This window comes from Bos indicus, chromosome 6 (assembly GCF_029378745.1).
Source record: "Bos indicus isolate NIAB-ARS_2022 breed Sahiwal x Tharparkar chromosome 6, NIAB-ARS_B.indTharparkar_mat_pri_1.0, whole genome shotgun sequence".
Lineage (NCBI taxonomy): Eukaryota > Metazoa > Chordata > Mammalia > Artiodactyla > Bovidae > Bos > Bos indicus.
In genome coordinates this window covers 28,588,332-28,606,620 of record NC_091765.1, presented here as the reverse complement: position 1 = coordinate 28,606,620, position 18,289 = coordinate 28,588,332, and positions in this window count along the sequence as shown.

Below are 18,289 nucleotides of genomic sequence, written 5' to 3'. Positions count from 1 at the left end.
CCTCTTGAGAAATTTGTATGCAGGTCAGGAAGCAACCGTTAGAACTGGACAAGGAACAACAGACTGGTTCCAAATAGGAAAAGGAGTTCGTCAAGGCTGTATATTGTCACCCTGCTTATTTAACTTCTTTGCAGAGTACATCATGAGAAATGCTGGGCTGGAAGAAGCACAAGCTGGAATCAAGATTGCCAGGAGAAATATCAATAACCTCAGATATGCAGATGACACAACCTTATGGCCAAAAGTGAAAAGGAACTAAAGAGCCTCTTGATGAAAGTGAAAGAGGAGACTGAAAAAGTTGGCTTAAAGCTCAACATTCAGAAAACGAAGATCATGGCATCCGGTTCCACCACTTCATGGGAAATAGGTGGGGAAACAGTGGAAACAGTGTCAGACTTTATTTTTTGGGGCTCCAAAATCACAGCAGACGGTGATTGCAGCCATGAAATTAAAAGACGCTTACTCCTTGGAAGGAAAGTTATGACCAACCTAGATAGCATATTCAAAAGCAGAGACATTACTTTGCCAACAAAGCTCCGTCTAGTCAAGGCTATGGTTTTTCCAGTGGTCATGTATGGTTGTGAGCATTGGACTGTGAAGAAAGCTGAGTGCTGAAGAATTGATGCTTTTGAACTGTGGTGTTGGAGAAGACTCTTGAGAGTCCCTTGGACTGCAAGGAGATCCAAGCAGTCCACTCTATAGGAGTCAGTCCTGGGATTTCTTTAGAAGGAATGATGCTGAAGCTGAAACTCCAGTACTTTGGCCACCTCATGCGAAGAGTTGACTCATTGGAAAAGACTCTGATGCTGGGAGGGATTGGGGGCAGGAGAAGAAGGGGACGACAGAGGATGAGATGGCTGGATGGCATCACTGACTCGATGGACGTGAGTCTGAGTGAACTCCGGGAGTTGATGATGGACAGGGACGCCTGACGTGCTGTGATTCATGGGGTTGCAAAGAATCGGACACACTGCATGCCTGAACTGAACTGAACTGAAGAGCATTGAGAAGTTCCAACTTCCCAAATCCCTGAGAATAGTCCGTTATAATTTTGCCTCATCAAACTGAAAATGATGTGCTTCCCCCTATGGAAATGAATTAACCTTTCTCCTCATACCATACTCCTCACACTATTTATAACACAACATAAATTCAAACATAACATAAATTCAAATAAAGCAAATCTGGAATCAGTAAAGTGAAATCACAATAGTTAAAGAATTCAATCCAAAGGATTTGCATATGGTTTGAGGAGTAGATTATGATTCATCACTGAGCTTTGAGGATGAGAGCATACTTACTCTTGTGAACATGAAATCTAAGATGGTAACATGGCTGTAACCTTCCCTGACTCATTGTGCTGTGAAACTAAGAATGTGTAACCACCCTGTGGCATCAGAGAAACCTGGCACATCTAAGGGAGGCCTGGGCAGCGTTGGAAGGAACACTGTATTAGCAAGTTAGTATTTCTTAAGTGCCTTGAATACATACCACTTCCTCATCACCAACTACTGAAATCAGAAGAGTGCCTCAGATTAATTAACTAAGCAATGCAAAATATCTTGCCCAAACTACAGATGGTTCTGAAAATATGCAGACGACAGCAACAAGAGGGCAACTGGAATATAACAGCCTCATTAATAAGAAATCCCTAAGGACAAAAGGGAAATTCTCTGATTAGGCAAAAATTTCAATCATTACATTTTCTTTACTACTTCGCTTAAAAGGAGTGATGGCCTGGGGTCAAGATCTACACTAATTCATGCATTGTGACTAATGGACTAGAAAATTAGGATCTTAGAATGTTTTAGACTGGAGAATTGGACAGTAAGCTCAGTCTTTCCTCTTCATTTCCACTACAATAAACAACTACAGAATCTCAGTGCCTTACAAAACAAGTGTTTATGTTCATGCTCAGGAGTCTGCAAGTAAGCTCTGGCTCTGGCTTCTCTGATCTAGGCTGGGTTTGGCTGCACTTAACCTGAACTTGACTTGGAGTACGTTGATTAATGAATTTGGCACTGAGAGACATGGACTAATTCTAGATTCAGAATATAAATGGAGGCTTCAATTTCATGTGCCCAATCTGAGTTTGATAACTAATTCCAAATATCTCATGTTTCATAAGGATCTTTTCTGCAACTCCTCTCTAATGTCCGGTCTTGTATCACTTAAGTTATTCAGTTATCATAATCTTGGGAAATATTTTTGTTTTAACACTGACTCCTCCATAAATCCATAACATTTCTTGAAGATATTGGATTTGGAGAAAAGAAGCCTTGTGACACTGGCCTTTGTAGGCTTTAGCTAAACATTCTTTTAAGGTTGTCTCTGACAAATCAGTGAATTGGTTTACTATTATAAGTAGGTCAGTTTTATGAAAAGTGACATTTTTGGAAGTGAATACATATAGGGAAAAAATTTGTGTGCATGTGTGTGCACATCTGTATGGGGCGGGGGGAGAGACAGAGACCGAGAGAGAGAGGTGTATCAAGAAAGCAAAGCAAAACAATAAGAAATAGATAAATAAGTTGTTGATTATTATCAGTTAAAGCTCAATTTTCTTGAGATAACTTCTCCCACCCAAAGTGATTCTAGTAAAGCTACCAACCACCAAAAAATCTGGGCTCCTGTATAAGAGAGGATGTATGTGTGACTCAGACTGGGCCAGGACTTTTACTAAACCAGATATGTTTGGCAATGAAAGGTCTTTAGTTATTATATATATATAAAAAAAAGATGCAGTCCTCTGAAAAGTATGAATGACTTTTTAAAAAATCCCTGTAATTTCTAGAGTTTCATGATTTCTGCCTTTTTAAGGTCTGCTTTTATGTTTTTAACTTTTTTATCCGTTGAAAAAATGATCTTTTGCCTTGCTCTAACTTAAGGCTAAACACAATTCATCAGGATTCTTGGAAAAGCAGCTTGGAAAGTTTGTCATGAATACAAATAAAACTATGCATATTTCTAAACACATAAAGTAAATATTTTATTATAATGTAACTATAAGTAAGGAAATTGTTAATTAATTGAGTTATAAATAATAGAATATTCAACTGTACTTAAAAATTGAACAAATTCAACATTTAACGATGTGTCAGAGAAGGCACATCCCTTCCTGATGACAAGGCATGAAGGGCACTGAAAGGATAGCCGTGTATTCTGTATCCAGTGTCTACAGCAGAAGACATTCAGGTGGATAATTTAGTTAGTCCCCTTTGTTTACCTAAGAATCAGCTCAAACATCGACCTCCATTCAATATAATTCAAGTGGGATGATGGTAAGCAGTTTTTTGGGAATAAAATTTGAAGAAATTTAATCAAAATCTCCTTCATTTTTTCTGTCATGATAGAGCACAATCCAATTTTCCCATTCATCCCTGGATACACAAAACAAATTTATCTAGAATTCTGAAGTTTCTTGGATTTAGAATGAGTTGAGGTGACAGAATGAATCATCTCATGCCCAAATATATATATAAATGCATCCTAGTTCTGCAAAAATCATAGCCCCTGGCTTAACTTGGCCTAGAAGTCAACTCATAAAACAAGTTCCTGACAATCATTTACTGAACTCTGTAGAAAAGGACCCACCTTCAATGATGTTATTCCAATAGCAACCTACCTGGCTGTTACCGTGGTGATAAGAGGAGGATGTACTTGAGAGAACTGTGAATTATGTACATATGGTGAGCATTCAGCCTTTCTATCTATGCTGGCAAACTCCATATTTTAATTGAAAAAATAAAACATACTAAAGTCAACTGTATATGAAATTGCATTAGAATCAATTTAATCCATATATTAAAAAAGCAAATATGCTTGAAACTGCAATATTTTAAACTACTTTTTATTTAAATTATTTCTGGAAAGTCAGAAATTGAATAAATTATAAAATTATTTTTTATAACAACACAAAATTGATAATCATAACAGTTCAGTTCAGTCGCTTAATACCACTCTACTCTTTGCGACCTCATGGACTGCAGCACAGCAGGCTGCTCTGTCCATCACCAACTTCCGGAGCTTAATCAAACTCATGTCCATTGAGTTGGTGATGCCATCCAACCATCTCATCCTCTGTTGGCCCCTTCTCCCGCCTTCAATCTTTCCCAGCATCAGGGTCTTTTCAAATGAATAAGTTCTTTGCATCAAGTGGCCAAAGTTTTGAGTTTCAGCTTCAGCATCAGTCCTTCCAATGAGTATTCAGGACAGATTTCCTTTAGGATGGACTGGTTGGATCTCTTTGCAGTTCAAGGGACTCTCAAGAGTCTCCTCCAACACCACAGTTCAAAAGCATCAATTCTTCAGTGCTCAGCTTTCTTCACAGTCCAACTCTCACATCCATACAGGACTACTGGAAAAACAATAGCTTTGGTTAGACAGACCTTTGTTGGCAGTGTAATGTCTCTGCATTTTAATATGCTGTCTAGGTTGGTCATAGCTTTTCTTCCAAGGAGCAAGCATCTTTTAATTTCATGGCCGCAGTCACCATCTGCAGTGATTTTGGGGCCCAAAAAGTAAAGTCTGACACTGTTTCCATTGTTTCCTCATCTATTTGTCATGAAGTAATGGGAGCAGATGACATGATCTTAGTTTTCTTAATGTTGAGTCTTAAATCAACTTTTTTCACTCTCCTCTTTCACTTTCATTAAGGGCTCTTTAGTTCTTCTTTGCTTTCTGCCATAAGGGTGGTGCCATCTGCGTATCTGAGGTTATTGCTATTTCTCCCAGCAATCTTGTTTCCAGCTTGTGCTTCATCCAGCCTGGCATTTCACATGATGTACTCTGCATATAAGTTAAATAAGCAGGGTGACAATATATAGACTTGATGTTCTTCTTTCCCAATTTGGAACCAGTCTGTTGTTCCATGTTCAGTTCTAACTCTTATTTCCTGACCTGCATACAGATTTCTCAGGAGGCAGGTCAGATGGTCTGGTACTCCCATCTCTTTCAGAATTTTCCACATTTTGTTGTGATCCACAAAGGCCTTGGCATAGTCAATAAAAAAGAATTAGATGTTTTTCTGGAACTCTCTTGCTTTTCCCATGATCCAACGGATGTTGGGGATTTGATCATATAGCAATATACTAACATTAATTAAATATTCACATTTTTACTGTTGACCTAGAGAAAAAGAATTACGTAGGCAAAATTTTAGTGGTAACAGAATTATAATATCTATTCTCTTGGCCAAAATTATGACCTCTGAAAGAGTGAAAAAAATGGTTTACATGTAAGGATAGTAGTGGTTAATGACTATAAAATATGATAAAGTTTTCCACATATGAAAATCTGCCTTTTAGTATTATAATCATGTATCTAGTTGAGTGGCTTCATAAACTTATTAAAGGCATATAAAACTCCAAACACTTTTGAAACCTGTTCTTTAACTGATGACCTATCAGAGTGGGTTCCACAACTTCAATATACCAACACTTATGGTTGTCTTTACAACCAACTTTATATAGTATTCTCTTTGCATGTGTCTTATTAAATGTAGACTATTACACAAGGTTTACTATCTATCATTCTTCAACATCCTCGAAACCCTTGGCCGGCACTCAAGGTGTAAGATTTTTCCATAAGTTATTCTGTCATGTTCCAGCAATAAACACATGCAATGCTTTATTTCTTCTTAATCTTGCTCCCAAATATCTCCACTGTGAATTTTGAAAATCATTCCACTGCAGTCTCATCCTCTCACTTTAAATTTGTGGCCTTGTGGAAACAGATTTCTTTGCAGAACATTCAAGAGGAATTTACCACGTTCTTATACTGCTGCATAGGTAATAGCTGAGATTGGTGTAGTCTTGGTTCCTCGGTGGCTTTTCCAAGCTATTATTGATGATTTCTCATGTAAAAAAATCACTCCACTGCTTTTGGAGGCCTATCCAGTTGGCTATACAACCAGCTACCTTTCCTCATGCTTTCATTCCTCATTCTTATCATTTTCCTCTTTTCCACTGATAACTTTGCTACCAGCTTTTCTCATCTTACTACATTCAAATCCTTACTGTCATACTGAGTCAATACATGGCCCTATTAAAAATTACATGCAGCACTTCCAGTTCCTTGACCCAACATTCTGAATGACCATCATATTTGTTCCACCTGAAAAACCATCTCCATAGCAATATTCTAAACTTGGTTATTCCTCAAGATATTTTAACTCTAAGGTAATAATATATATATATATATATATATATATATATATATATATATATATATGAATATGCTTGATTTCTAAAAAAAAGTCCAAACTGTGTTTCTCGTAACTTTCTCCTACTTCATATGGGTAATACCAGGATGCATCATCTTGATAAGAAAGGAAATCCCATTAAAAAAAAAAAAAAAAGTTTGTGGTGGCAGAGAGGGACACATCATGCAGCTTCTGAGATCATAGATCTCTTACCGGGAATCCAACCCTGGGTCCTCGGAATTGAAATCATGAAGTCCTAACAATTGGACCACCAGAGAATTCCCCACAAATCCCCTGTTATGAACAAGCTGTCCCATCAGTGTCTGAAATTTGTGAGATGGCTTCCACACTGAACAGTGTCTCTGTGCAGACAGACTGTGCATGGGACAACAGATTGGTTTGCTAGTGATCCCCTGATGTCACTCTATCAGACCATTAATTCACTTTCTAATCTCAAAGGCTGGCAGTTACAGATCTATCTTCCATATGATCTGTACCCTCTCTTAATATTCCCTCTGTATTTTGCACTAAAGAGATTATGATAATGGAGGGACCATTTCCCAGACCCAGCCATATATCTGAGGCCTATTTCATTCTTGATTTCCTTTATCCAGGGCATACAATGCAGTGGTACTACTATAGCATCCTGGACTAATCGATCCAATTGTGGGAAGATATTAGGAGCATAAGGTTTTCTCTGTATTGGATAAGATCAACCAGTAGCCTTGGCTCAATACGCATTTCTTTACATTTATTTGTTTACTTCTCCTCACCCACTTTGCTATGAGTAAAATATAGACCATCATTGCTCTTATTATTAAGATTACTACAGTAAATTCTTACCTATTTAACTACTTCTAGGCTGTTCTGTGTGATTTCTAGGCCTTTGTGTTATGTTGATGTTCTACCTGCCATCTTGGAGCACTCGCTCCTCTTGACTAAATACTTATATCATTACTGTCAAGTGAGGATACCTATTCCCCTGGACTCATGCCTTATCTACCTCTCCTCTATAGCTTTCCCTCCCATTACCTCAATCAGCCCCTTATCTGCACACCTACACATCAGGCAGTTACCTCATCCCAGCAGGCAACTAACCATTTTATGATTCCTTCTTCAACTGAAGCCCAAGAATACTGGGCTGGGTAGCCTATCCCTTCTTCAGTGGGTCTTCATGACCCAGGAACTGAACCAGGATTTCCTGCATTGCAGGCAGATTTTTTACCAGCTGAGCTACCGGCGAAGCCCCACATCCTCCTCGCAGCCCTTGAATTTCCACGAAGGCATGAGTATGTATGTCCTGTTGTGTTACCATACCTAACAGTATCATAATAATTGCTTGTTTAAAGAATTAAAAAGTAGATGACTGAGTAAGCAAAAGCTTTGAACCATGATTGAAAATTCTATATAATTTCATTAGACTTTTCAGTTACCATGCAAGCAGCCATAGTCCTTACTACAATCATAAGTAGGATATATAATTCCCAAAGTACTCATAAAAAGGGAAGCCATGTAGATCTGAATGGGAAGATGGTATAATTCTTCTATTACACCTAGTCCCATAATAAAAAAACAAAACAAGCAAAAGGTCAATGGTGGGGATGGATTATATCATCAGGAACAGTAGACGTTGCTTGAAATTCAATGTGAATGGGCTAATAAGAAATTAGCTAATACTTTGTAGCATAAGATGTCCTGTGATGAATTATTTAAATTTTATTGCTTTAGGTGATCAGCTTAAGGAAATCTAATGCCACTATCTAAATACTACACTTCAATAATTAATAGTCATTCAATTGCTGTTGTGAATGAACCATTATTAAATTCTGTTTAAACAACCAGCTATTTAATTGATGCCCATTATCCCTTCTTTCCTCTAATCCTTCTGGAACATGTTGTATCACTACAACATGTTCCTAAATTCTGTGTATCTTTACGTCTAAAGGCTGTTAACCTAAAACATATAAACATCCACACATTCTGACTCATGTGAATTAAATGCTTCCCTTTGTTTTTCACCTCCAATCCCCAGCTTCTGACTTTTCTCACTTCAGTTGCTTTTTAAGATTCTTGGAAAAAACTTAATCCACATTTTCACATCTAGTATTATTGAGTCTCTACAGAAAATTAAACTCAGTCCATTTTCTTTTTTGTTATTTTCTTTATAATTAAATCTTATTCTTTGCCACATATTTTACTACTTTTCTTAGTTTTTCTTTAACATCTCCAACAATTCTTTTTTTATTTTTTTCCCATCTATCTCATGATAACTTCTTTCTCCAGCTCTTGTTTAAATACTGAGGTTTCCAGACTCCTGTCTTTGGTTTCCCGACCTTTCTATAAATCTCCACATTTCTCATGGCTTTAACTAGCATCCATGTGCAGTAGACAACAAAATCGTTATCTCTTCCTTGCTTTTCATTTGTGCTTCAGACTTGTGTGTTTACTCAAATTTATGAACACATTTATTTGACACATTCCTGTCAAGTTTATTGAATGAACGGAGCTCCGTAGGGAAAAAAAATTAGAAAGCAACTCTGTTTTTCCCCTTTCCTTATCAAACACACTCTCTAATCTCACTCTTTCCTCTTTTATCAAGCATGGCCCATCAATTTTTTAGTCCTTTATGGTGCAGGGGTACGCCTCAGTTTCAGTTGTTTAAAAATCATTTCCTATCCAAAAGTCCAACTGACCTGCTTGAGAGTTCTTTTCCTTCTACATCTCAGGCCTGCCACAGACAAGTGTAGCACAGTGTGACACCCACCTCCTCATTCTCTTAGCAGAGTGGCTATCACACGCCCGTATGAATCAGCATGAATCAACTGTATGGTGTATTAGAGAGGTTGCTGCGTCTAAGTCCGAAAATTTCGCATCCAGTCAGTCTGATGAGGTCTAAGAAATTTCTAATTACTTCCCTGATGGCACTGTTGCTGCTGCTTGTCAGGGACCATACTTAGAAAACCACTTCTCCTCTGTCTCATGTGCTGGCTTTTATTGGGTTACTATGGCTTCAAGATCTTCATAGAACCGTTCAACTTTAGCTTCTTCAGCGTTGCAGATGGGGGCATAGACTTGGACTATTGTGATATTGAAATGTTTGCCTTGGAAATGAACAGAGAAAATTCTGTTGTTTTTGAGATTCCATCCAAGAACTGCATTTCGGACTCTTTTGTGGACTATGATGGCTACTCCATTTCTTCTAAGGGATTCCTGTCCACAGTAGTAGATATAATGATAATCTGAGTTAAGTTAACCCATTCCAGTCCATTTTAGTTCATTAATTCCTAAAATGTCAATGTTCCATCTTGCCATCTCCTTTGAGCACTTCCAATTTGCCTTGATTCATGGACCTAACATTCCAGGTTCCTATGCAATATTGCCCATTACAGCATCAGACCTTGCTCCATCACCAGTCACATCCACAACTGGGTGCTGTTTTTGCTTTGGCTCCGTCTCTTCATTCTTTCCGGAGTTATTTCTCTGCTGATCTCCAGTAGCATTTTGGGCACCTACCAACCTGGGGAGTTCCTCTTTCAGTGTCCTATCTTTTTGCCTTTTCATACTGTTCATGTTCATGTTCATACTGTTCCAGAAAAACATCTATTTCTACTTTATTGACTATGCCAAAGCCTTTGACTGTGTGGATCACAATAAACTGTGGAAAATTCTTAAATAGATGGGAACACCAGACCACCTGACCTGCCTCTTGAGAAACCTGTATGCAAGTCAGGAAGCAACAGTTAGAATTGGACATGGAACAACAGACTGGTTCCAAATAGGAAAAGGAGTACGTCAAGGCTGTATATTGTCACCCTGCTTATTTAACTTCTATGCAGAGTACATCATGAGAAATGCTGGACTGGAAGAAACACAGCTGGAATTAAGATTGCCAGGAGAAATATCAATAACCTCAGATATGCAGATGACACCACCCTTATGGCAGAAAGTGAAGAGGAACTAAAATGCCTCTTGATGAAAGTGAAAGTGGAGAGTGAAAAAGTTGGCTTAAAGCTCAACATTCAGAAAACGAAGATCATGGCATCAGGTCCCATCACTTCATGGGAAATAGATGGGGAAACAGTGTCAGACTTTATTTTTCTGGGCTCCAAAATCACTGCAGATGGTGACTGCAGCCATGAAATTAAAAGACGCTTACTCCTTGGAAGGAAAGTTATGTCCAACCTAGATAGCATATTCAAAAGCAGAGACATTACTTTGCCAACAAAGGTTCATCTAGTCAAGGCTATGGTTTTTTCTGTGGTCATGTATGGATGTGAGAGTTGGACTGTGAAGAAGGCTGAGCACAGAAGAATTGATGCTTTTGAACTGTGGTGTTGGAGAAGACTCGAGAGTCCCTTGGACTGCAAGGAGATCCAATCAGTCCATTCTGAAGGAGATCAGCCCTGGGATTTCTTTGGAAGGAATGAGGCAAAAGCTCAAACTCCAGTACTTTGGCCACCTCATGCGAAGAGTTGACTCATTGGAAAAGACTCTGATGCTGGGAGGGATTGGGGGCAGGAGGAGAAGGGGACGACAGAGGATGAGATGGCTGGATGGCATCACTGACTCAATGGACGTGAGTCTGAGTGAACTCCAGGAGTTGGTGATGGACAGGGAGGTCTGCGTGCTGCGATTCATGGGGTTGCAGAGTCGGACACCACTGAGTGACTGATCTGATCTGATCTTTTTGCCTTTTCATACTGTTCATGTGCTTCTTAAGGTAAGAATACTGAAGTAGCTTGCCATTCCCTTCTCCAGTGGACTACATTTTGTCAGAACTCTCCACCATGACATGACCATCCTGAGTGGCCCTACATGGGCTGGCTTAGTTTCATTGAGTTAGACAAGGCTGTAGTCCATGGGATTAGATTGGTTAGTTTTCTGTGATTGTGTTTGCTGTGATTGAAAAAGCAAGAGAGTTTCAGAAAAACATCTATTTCTGCTTTATTGACTATGCCAAAGCCTTTGACTGTGTGGATCACAATAAACTGTGGAAAATTCTTAAACAGATGGGAAACCAGACCACCTGATCTGCCTCTTGAGAAACCTGTATGCAGGTCAGGAAGCAACAGTTAGAACTGGACATGGAACAACAGACTGGTTCCAAATCAGGAAAGGAGTACATCAAGGCTGTATATTGTCACCCTGCTTATTTAACTTTTATGTAGAGTACATCTTGAGAAACACCAGGCTGGATGAAGCATAAGCTAGAATCAAGATTGCCAGGAGAAATATCAATAACCTTAGATATGCAAATGACAGCACCCTTATGGCAGAAAGTGAAGAAGAACTAAAGAGCCTCTTGATGAAATTGAAAGAGGAAAGTGAAAAAGTTGGATTAAAGCTCAACATTCAGAAAACTAAGATCATGGCAAATAGATGCAGAAACAGTGGAAAAAGCGGCTGACTTTGTTTTGGGGGGGCTCCAAAATCACTGAGGATGGTGACTACAGCCATGAAATTAAAAGACACTTACTCCTTGGAAGGAAAGTTATGACCAAACTAGACAGCATATTAAAAAGCAGAGACAGTACTTTGCCAACAAAGGTCCATCTAGCCAAGGCTATGGTTTTTCCAGTGGTCACATATGGTTGTGAGAGTTGGACTGTGAAGAAAGCTGAGTGCTGAACAATCAATGCTTTTGGACTACAGTGTTCAGAGAGACTCTTGAAAGTCCCTTGGACTGCAAGGAAATCCAACCAATCCATACTAAAGGAAATCAGTCCTGAGTATTCATTGGAAGGACTGATGTTGCAGCTGAAACTGCAATATTTTGGCCACCTTTTATGTAGAACTGACTCATTGGAAAAGACCCTGATGATGGGAAAGATTGAAGGCAGGAGAAGAAGGGGCAGACAGAGGATGAGATGGTTGGATGGCATCACCGATTCAGTGGACATGAGTTTGAGTAAACTCCAGGAGTTGGTGATGGACAGGGAAGCCTGGTGTGCTGTGATCCATGGGGTTACAAAGAGTTGGACACGACTGAGTGACTGAACTGAACTGAACTGATGGTTGCAAGAGAGACAAGAGATAGCAAAGACCTCACTAGGTTGGTAAACTCGTAATTTGTTTTCAGTGCTGTCAGGGTGACAAAGGAATAACTTTTGGCCTTCTCTTATGGGATTTATGTGAGTTCCTCAGAGACCCTCCCAATGGAACTTGTACCTATAATCCTCTTGACATTCATCCATTCCCTTTTTTTACCAATTCCTCCTCAGGCTGTGGTCTGCACATACTCATCCTTCTTATAGAAATCACTTACTCAATTTAGGACTGTTGCTTAGGTGACCCTAGGCCAATCACCTTCCAAAATCTCATCAGGTCCTAACACACTCATTTGCAATACTTCCAGAAGAAATGTAGCTTCCTCGATCACAGTCCTCTCTTACTTTATTTTGATGGTTGAAACATAATTAAAGTGTTTTTACCTTTTACTTCTCATAGAGGAGAAAGATACCAGACTTCAATATCCCTGAGTTTTCAGAAGACTCATATCAAGCTCTCCAAACTATTTCCTTGAATCCCCATTCATCTTAACCTGAGGTGACAGAGATGAACTTTATTTTCTTCGTCCAAAAGTTAGGGACAGCAAATGTCACATCACTCCAACAATCATTTCCCCAAAGTTACCACACCCTTTCTTGTACAATACCCCAACCCCATTTATAAAAATAACAATAAGGAAAAAGAGAAGTGAATTAATGCTGGTAATATCTTATTACTATGTCTTCACACATCTTACAAAAGTGTTTAGAACCATTAGAATGATGGAGCAATGAGCCTTCATAAACATTTTGAGAAAACAGCTTGATTACACTTATTACTTATCGGACAATGCATGAGATTCTATGAATTAAAAACATTCATATCTTGATATTGAGGGCTCTAAATTTAGTAAACTAACTGAAGTGAGATAAAATACTATGCTGCTGCTGCTGCTGCTAAGTCGCTTCAGTCGTGTCTGACTCTGTGCGACCCCACAGATAGCAGCCCACCAGGCTCCCTGTCCCTGGGATTCTCCAGGCAAGAACACTGGAGTGGGTTGCCATTTCCTTCTCCAATGCATGAAAGTGAAAAGTGAAAGTGAAGTCGCTCAGTTGTGTCCGACTCTGAGCGACCCCATGGACTGCAGCCTACAGGCCTCCTCCATCCATGGGATTTTCCAGGCAAGAGTACTGGAGTGGGGTGCCATCGCCTTCTCCGAAAATACTATGGATATTATGATAAAAATTTAGAGAACATCTGGGCATAAAGAAAGTAAGGGGCAACTGTACTGGGGATGTATAACCACCAATATTATCATGAAGTGAAGTGAAGTCAAGTTGCTCAGTCGTGTCTGACTCTTTGCGACCCCATGGACTGTAGCCTACCAGGCTCCTCTGTCCATGGGATTTTCCAGGCAATAGTACTGGAGTGGGTTGCCATTTCCTTCTCCAGGGGATCGTCACGACCCAGGGATTGAACCTGGGTCTCCTGCATTGTAGACAGACGGTTTACCGTCTGAGCCACCAGGGAAGTCTATATGATGAATATTATCATAGTCATCTGAAACTCAGAAAGCTAATGCAGAACCCACTTTTCTTCCCCTCAGACCTGCTGGCCCTCCTAAGTTCTTTACCTTTAACAAAAGCCTATGACACACTGTCACTTAAGGGAAAAAAAAAAAAAAAAAAAAAACACTAACCTAGGCCGCTCACATTTCTTCTCGGTGTTGCTGTTCGGTCTCTAAGTCGTGTCTGACTCTTTGCCACCCTATGAACTGTAGCAAGCCAGGGTTCCCTGTCCTTTAAATCAAATTCCTTAACTCACTACAAATGATCAACATGTTCTCAAAAAACACAGCCAGGTGTTTATTCTGGATGGAAAGGGAAGTGAAGGGGATCTGAGGGCATTAGATTTAGAAACATTCACATCTCTTAGACAAAGGTAATCTCTTTTAACATGACAGAGATAGGGGGTGATAATGAAGAAGAGAGGAGAGATTTTTTGCCCCTCATAATGTGCTATCACGTTACTTACTGTCTCCATAGTTCCATTCATACTATTCCTTCTTTGTGGGAAGTCTCTTCCTTTAAATGGGTGGAACCTTGTGGGGGAAGTTGATTAAAAGTTTACTATATTTTAGAAATAATGGAATAAAACAAGTGATATTTCTACTGTTATTGTTACATCAAGGGTTGGCAGATTCTTAGTATTTATTTCAAAGAAGTGTGTTTGTGTGTCTGGTGACCTAGAAATGTTTTTTAAAGTATCCTCAAATTTTTCTTATGCATACTTCAGCCTGGAAAAATCTGCTAACAGGCCCCCAAGATTAGAGATATCTAGCTAGGAGTCAGACCTATCTTAACCTGTGAAATGCACAAATTTGAATTGAGAAACGCAATGGCACCCCACTCCAGTACTCTTGCCTGGAAAATCCCATGGACGGAGGAGTCTGGTGGGCTGCAGTCCATGGGGTCGCTAAGAGTCGAGCACGACTGAGCGACTTCACTTTCACTTTTCACTTTCATGCATTGGAGAAGGAAATGGCAACCCACTCCAGTGTTCTTGCCTGGAGAATCCCAGGGACGGCGGAGCCTGGTGGGCTGCCATCTATGGGGTCGCACAGAGTCAGACACGACTGAAGCGACTTCGCAGCAGCAGTGTCTGTGTGTAAGTGTATGTGCAGGTGATGTCTTGTATGTGCAACTGTATATGTGAGCATGTTCAATTATACGTGGGCTTGTGTGTGTGATGTCTTGGGTGTGCTTGATATTGGGAAGGACTGCTGCTTGGTAACCATTCCTGACTTTTGTGAATGAAATTACATAAAAGAGTATCCCAGAAATGTACTCTTATTCTTGAATTTTCACTCGGATATAATTTCACTTAGAAGTTATATCCACTCAATAATGCATTTCCTACTCTTCATATTTTGAAAAATCGATACTTTTACATCTACATTATCTTTTATGGATGTAGTACATTTCTTTAAGTGTCTTAAACAGGGGCACCTATGTTATATAAAGACAGCTGTTTTATTATAATAGCACTTACAATGGGTTTTGAATTCAGATTGATTTTTCTCATATTGTTTTAAATGGTTTTTATTAAGCAAACATATAATGGTATGGTTTTCTATTGTCAAAATATCAAAGTAAAAAATGTTAAAAAGAAACTATATGAGGCATTTAGAGAGAAAGCCATGTCCATGCCCCTTTAAGTGGCCTTTGGGACTTTCTGTTTAAAAATGTTAATGTGCTTTATAAGTTTTGATTTATAGATATTTTTAACATTGTACCTTTAAGGTGTCAACTCTCAATAAATTAACTGTGCACCTCAATTCTTTCAAATCATGAAGGCTTCTGTGTATATATACCTTAAGGGCATTAAAAACAAAATGAGTAGGAATTTGGTTTATTAATAAGATTTGATCTGAAATAGAAAAGAGAAGTAAAATAATATTTTGAACTTGAATAACATGTTCACTAACAGCAACAGAAAGGAACATCAATTCAAACAGAAAGGGAGGAAGCTAAAACCATATTACATAATCCAAATCACAGTGTAGCTCCAGGACTAGAGAGAGCGACGAGGATAGCACATCACTTTACAGAGCATCTGATCCAGACTCTGTGGTCCCGCCCAATGTAGCTTTTTCTAATACTTATAATCTCTGTCACTTCAGGGGTAGAAAAAAAAAATCTGACAACTTGAACATAAACCCAAAGGAAAAATGATGTCTGAAGCAACAAACAGAAAAATACACTCTTCTCTCTTTTGTCCATGGAGCTTTTACAAAAATTTTCTATATGAGTAACAAAGATAGCCCTCAGTAGATGTTAAAAACAGTGATTTTTAGAGACCATGTTCTCAGATGTTAATGCAAAAACACAGAAGTTAACAAAAAGAACTTAATATTAAACTAAATTTTAAAGTGGAAATCATCTGTAAATTAAAAGAGACTTCTTAAGAAATTATCAGTTCAGTTCAGTCATTGAGTTGAGTCCGACTCTGTAATTTCATGGACTGCACCAAGCCAGGGCTCCCTGTCCATCACTGACTCCTGGAGTTTACCCAAACTCATGTCCATTGAGTCGGTGATGCCATCCAACCATCTCATCTATTGTCATCCCCTTCTCCTCATGCCCTCAATCTTTCTCAACATCAAGGTCTTTTCCAATCAGTCATCTCTTTGCATCAGGTGGCCAAAGTATTGGAGTTTCAGCTTCAACATCAGTCCTTCCAATAAACACCCAGAATGATCTCCTTTAGGATGGACTGGTCGGATCTCCTTGCAGTCCAAGGGACTTTCAAGAGTCTTCTCCAACACCACAGTTTAAAAGCATCAATTCTTCGGCGCTCAGCCTTCTTCACAGTACAACCCTCACATCCATGCACGACCACTGGAAAAACCATAGCCTTGACTAGATGGACCTTTGTTGGCAAAGTAATGTCTCTGCTTTTTAATATGCTGTCTAGGTTGGTCATAACTTTCCTTCCAAGAAGTAAGCGTGTTTTAATTTCATGGCTGCAATCACCATCTGCAATGATTCTGGAACCCCCAAAAATAAAGTCTGCCACTGTTTCCCCATCTGTTTGCCATGAAGTAATTGGACCAGGTGGATTGATCTTAGTTTTCTGAATGTTGAGCTTTAAGCCAACTTTTTCACTCTCCTCTTTCAATTTCATCAAGAGGCTTTTTAGTTCCTCTTCACTTTCTGCCATAAGGGTGGTGTCATTTGCATATCTGAGGTTATTGATATTTCTCCCGGCAATCTTGATTCCAGCTTGTGTTTCTTCCAGCCCAGCATTTCCCATGATGTACTGTGCATATAACTTAAATAAGCAGAGTGACAATATACAGCCTTGATGTGCTCCTTTTCTTATTTGGAACCAGTCTGTTGTTCCATGTCCAGTTCTAACTGTTGCTTCCTGACCTGCATACAGGTTTCTCAAGAGGTAGGTCAGGTGGTCTGGTATTCCCATCTCTTTCAGAATTTTCCACAGTTCATTGTAATACACACATAAAAGGCATTAGCATTGTCAATAAAGCAGAAATAGATATTTTTCTTGAACTCTCTTGATTTTTCAATGATCCAACACATGTTGGCAATTGATCTCTGATTCTTCTATCTTTTCTAAAACCAGCTTAAACATCTAGAAGTTCACGGTTCACATATTGCTGAAGCCTGGCTTGGAGAATTTTGAGCATTATCTTACTAGCATATAAGATGAGTGCAATTGTGTGGCTGTTTGAGCATTTTTTGTCATTACCTTTCTTTGCAATTGGAACTTTTCCAGTTCCGTGGCCACTGCTGAATTTTCCAATTTTGCTGGCATATTGAGTGCAGCACTTTCACAGCATCATCTTTTAGGATATGAAATAGCTCAACTGGAATTCTATCACCTCCACTAACTTTGTTTGTAGTGCTGCTTCCTAAGGCCCATTTGACTTCACATTCTAGGATGTCTGGCTATAGTTGAGTGATCACACCATTGTGATTATCTGGGTATGAGGATCTTTTTTGTCCAGTATTCTCGCCAGCTCTTCATAATATCTTCTGTTTCTGTTAGGTCCATACCATTTCTGTCCTTTTTGAGCCTATCTTTGCATGAAATGTTCCCTTGGTATCTCTAATTTTCTTGAAGAGATCTCTAGTCTTTCCCATTCTATTGTTTTCCTCTATTTCTTTGCATTGATTGCTGAGGAAGGCTTTCTTATCTCCCCTTGCTATACTTTGGAACTCTGCATCAAATGGGTATATCTTTCCTTTTATCCATTGCTTTTCACTTCTCTTCTTTTCATTTGTAAGGCCTCCTCAGACAGCCATTTTGCTTTCTTGCATTTCTTTTTTGGGGATTATCTCTATCCCTGTCTCCTGTACATGTCACAAACCCCCATCCGTAGTTCATCAGGCACTCTGTCTATCAGATCTAGTCCCTTAAATTTATTTCTCACTTCCACTGTATAATCTTAGGAATTTGATTTAGGTCATACCTGAATGGTCTAGTGCTTTTCCCTACTTTTTCAATTTAAGTCTGAATTTGGCAATAAGAAACAATATATCCTATCAAAGCTTCTTTAAGAAATTGATTATATTC